General features: G+C 43.8%; 1 pseudogene; it reads left to right on the forward strand.

The window, feature by feature from the left end:
* The first annotated feature begins 1,802 nt into the window (after positions 1-1,802).
* LOC115032124 (bolA-like protein 2 pseudogene) lies at positions 1,803-2,051 on the forward strand (annotated as a pseudogene).
* The last annotated feature ends 2,307 nt before the right edge of the window (positions 2,052-4,358 follow it).

The raw sequence follows: 4,358 nt of genomic DNA on the forward strand, positions 1-4,358 counted from the left end.
AAGAACCCAGATGCCCCTCAACAGAGGAATGGATACAGAAAATGTGATACATTTGTACAATAGAGTAGTACTCAGCTATTAAAAAGAATGAATTTATGAAATTCCTAGGCAAATGGATTGACCTGGAGAGCATCATCCTGAGTAAGGTAACCCAATCACAAAAGAACTCAAATGATATGTACTCACTGATAAGTGGATATTAGCCCAGAAACTTAGAATACCCAAGATACAAGATACAATTTGCAAAACACATGAAACTGAAGAAGAACGAAGACCAAAGTGTGGACACTTTGCCCTTTCTTAGAATTGGGAACTAAACACCCATGGAAGGAGTTACAGAGAGAAAGTTTGGAGCTGAGACGAAAGGATGGACCATCTAGAGACTGCCGTATCTGGGGATCCATCCTATAATCAGCCTCCAAACGCTGACACCATTGCATACACTAGCAAGATTTGCTGAAAGTATCCTGATATAACTGTCTCTTGTGAGGCTATGCCAGTGCTTAGCAAACCCAGAAGTGGATGCTCACAGTCAGCTATTGGATGGATCACAGGGCCCCCAATGGAGGAGCTAGAGAAAGTACCCAAGGAGCTAAAGAGGTCTGCAACCCTATAGGTGGAACAACAATATGAACTAACCAGTACCCCGGGAGTGTCTCTAGCTGCATATGTATCAGAAGATGGCCTAGTAGACAATCATTGGGAAGAGAGGCCCCTTGGTCTTACAAACTTTATATGCCTCAGTACAGGGGAACTCCAGGGCCAAGAAGTGGGAGTGGGTGGATAGGGGAGGGTGTGTGTGTGGGAGGGTATTAGGGACTTTTGGTATAGCATTGGAAATGTAAATGAAGAAAATATCTAATTAAAAAAAAAGAAACTATAACCTACAGAAATGTTCCTTGAATCATCTGAAACATGGAAAAATCAAATGGCAAGATTTAGAAAAAAGCTAGTCTATAGAAATAGATGTTGGAAAAGAGAATTTTCACCAACTATAGCCAGTGTGGTTTAAGAAACATAGGTGCAACTCAACATGTGACTCTATTTGTATATTAATAACAAGGATCCATTGGCCCAAATAAGGATAATTTCGTCCTCTCTGATATTTAGAGCTGGATGTCAGACATGAATTTCTTGAAAATCAGGTTACAACTGCTGTATAGTTCATAATGACAGGATCAAAGTAAGGTACTCTGGGTCTAGTACATCCAGTAGAATTAAGAGAGTGGACATTAAAATGAAGCTCTAGGTACAAGGATTGGATTCGTAGGGAAGAGAGTAATGTCAAAGAAGCAGCAGCATCAGCTTTTACTTATCTGGGCATACACTCTACACACATTTTGTAGACAGAAGATAATTCTAGAACCACCTAAAAATATTGACGTTTAAGAACATAGAATAGTCTATGGAAAACACAGAGTTTGGTTATAGAATATTAACTCCATGTCAGAAGCTGAGCATAGCTAGAAAAAGAAAATGCTCAAAGACAAAATGCTGACCTCAGTCCTACTTATTCATCCTTCTAGCCAACCATTCTAAAATGTTTATTCATTTCTTGTTGAATTAAAATACTGTACTTATTAGTTTGGTTTTAAATTTTTAACTGAGAACATTTAAAATGAATTCAAAATATTAGGACTAATTATATTAATCTGAAAGATAAGTTAAGGCCTTTGAGGCCGCCCTTGGAAGGGCAGAAGTGAGGGGAGTGGAGGAAGTGGCTGCAATGAGGGCAGAAAACAGGGTGGTTACCAGAGGTTTAGTTCTGTGCACACCTGACTGTGGCCTGCCAGGCTGTGGTCATGGTGCTCGGCGCCCAATACCTCAGCGAAGAGCTGCGACAGGACCTGGAGACAGGGCATGTGGAAGTGGAGGAAGTGGAGGACAGGACTCTGAACAGTTGCAAGACCAGCTTCTGAGTCCTGGCTGTGTCTGCTAAGTTCAAGGGAAAGACACTGCTCCAGAGATACGGGCTGGGGAACGGGTGCTTAGAGGAAGAGCTCCTGCACATCCACACCTTTAAGCAGAAAACTCTGTCCCCAGAGCAATGAACCTGACATCTGGGAGAATGAGGGGCCCAGGAGTCAGCAGCCATTAAACTTTAAACCTGACCCAGCCGGTTTCAGTGTGCTGCTTGAACATTCTGAAGCTGAGTCAATGATGTGGCTTTTCCCTGACTCTCCTACAGCCATTGTTTTGGCGAATTTGATGGATTTCTTTCCTGAACCTTCTAGGTCCCAACATAAACAGATGAAAGTTTTGTTCTTAAAGTCTCTGCCAAAGCTGCCTTGTAAGGCTTCACTGTCTATCCCTGTGGTTTCTACTGACACCAAGATCAGCCCTCAAAAAGGGTGATCCTGCTCTGCCAGCCCTCAGGTCCAGAAACCTTGAGCATTCTCCCACGTTCCCTCTGTCCAGGTCCCTGGAGGTAGCAGAGACAAGATACAGAATTTCTTTCAGGTTGTCAGTCTCTTCACAGGCGTGCACTGAAGAGGGAGCATGGGCAGAGTGCATACTAATGTGAACAATGATGTTCAGTCCAGCTCCTCTACAACATATTCCTCTCCACTGAGGATATTTGGCTTGATTTTGTAACATAAAGGGTTCCAACATGTTTTCCAGGCTGTTTGTAAATTCTTATGTTCAGATTATCCTTTGGTTTAGTCCTCCATGCAGCTATGGCTACAGATGTCCAGCACCATGCTCAGCCCTTCCCAGATTGTCAAGGCTTGTTCCTGCCACCCAGTTTGCTCTGCCTCTACCTCTTCTTGCTTCCATCAAAGAGATTGGTCAAGCTGGAGTCATAGTAGTTGGTGCTCATGTCTTCTCCATCCCAGGCATCATTACCTGAACATTTTCAGTTCCTCTGGAGAACAAGTGATTCAGTATACTCACAAGGACCCCAAAAGTGGACAGGAAAGATGCAGAGTAGTCTCTTCTGTATCCCCAGAGGACTGACCTCTTCACTCCCCAATGATGGCCTTCCTCCACTTTATAGGGAGAAGGGACTTGCCCAGGATCACCTGTCCTGTCAGGGTGAAACAAAGTGGGCAGGCACAATTTGCCATTCTCTAAACCCAGATAACTCCATGGTGTGTTGAAAGGGAAAAGGGCTCAGGGTGGGGTCTTGAGTGTTCTCTGCATTGTATGAATTTAGCTATGGTACCCTCTAGAACTGCTCTGTGTTATCCCACCTCTAGAGTCTCCCACCAATCAGGCACCAAAAGCTGCTCTCATATTGAGACTACTTTAAAAACCATGCATTCATATAGCTAGTTAGTGCTTGCCTAGCATCCAGAAGTCTCAGATTCAGTCTTCAGTATGGTATAAACCAGGTATTATGACTTGAAAGGTAGAGGCAGAAGTATCAGGTGTTCAAAACCATCATGGCCTATGTGGAACATCCTAATACACAAAAGCAAACACCTTACTCTTGCAGATAGGGTTTAAGAGATCTGTTCCTTCCTGTCTTTCTCAGAGGCCAAGTCCTCTGAAACTCACAGGTAATTCTTTGAGCCAGCAGAATGCTTGGAATGAAGGAGGGAGTAGGGAGACTTAGCCCAGGTTCTGGACCTGCCCTTCACCTAACTTTTACCCTGTTCCATGATCCATGTTCCAGCCCAGAGTCAGACTATCTCCTTATTTCTGTTTGGCCTTATGGAACATAGTCTGTTTTGTTAAGATTTTGGGTTTTTTTTTTTCCTTTAGTTTTTGTTGTTTGTTTTTTGAGACAGGGACACTCTATGTAGCCATGACTGCCCTGAAATGCAGAGACCTGCCTGCCTCTGCTTCCAGAGTGCTGAGACTAAAGGCATTGTGGATGTTGGGATCGGAACTCTGGTCCTCTGGAAGAGGCAGCAAGTGCTCTTAACTGCTGAGCTAGGTCTCCAGCCTAAGATTTACTTTTACTTGTTTGTATGTGTGAGTGTTTTTGCATGCAGGTGTATACATGCCTGTATACATGAGTGGAGGCCAGAAGAGGCCCGTCAGGTATCCGTCTTCTGTCATTTTCTACTTATTCCTTTGAGGCAGGCTCCCTCTCTGAAATAGTACTTGCATCTTCTTTAGGCTGAAAGCCAGCCAGCCCCTGCAATCCTGCTTTCTTTACATCAGAGCTTGGGTTACAGCTGTTTGCAGCTTACCCAGCTTGTTCCATGGATGCTGGGATCTGAGTTCTAGTCCTTACGACTGCAAGCAAAACACTAAATCACTAAGTCATCCTTCCAGCCTCCTGGTTTTGGCTATTGTTTACTTTGTTACAGTTTTTGAGACAGGATCTCTCTCTCTATTCTATGCTAGCTTTAAACTTCTGATCCACCTGACATTGTCTCCTCAGTGCTGAGATTACAGGTGTGGGG

Source organism: Mus caroli, unplaced genomic scaffold (assembly GCF_978045245.1).
Source record: "Mus caroli unplaced genomic scaffold, Mus_caroli_1 scaffold_9, whole genome shotgun sequence".
Classification (NCBI taxonomy): Eukaryota; Metazoa; Chordata; class Mammalia; order Rodentia; family Muridae; genus Mus; species Mus caroli.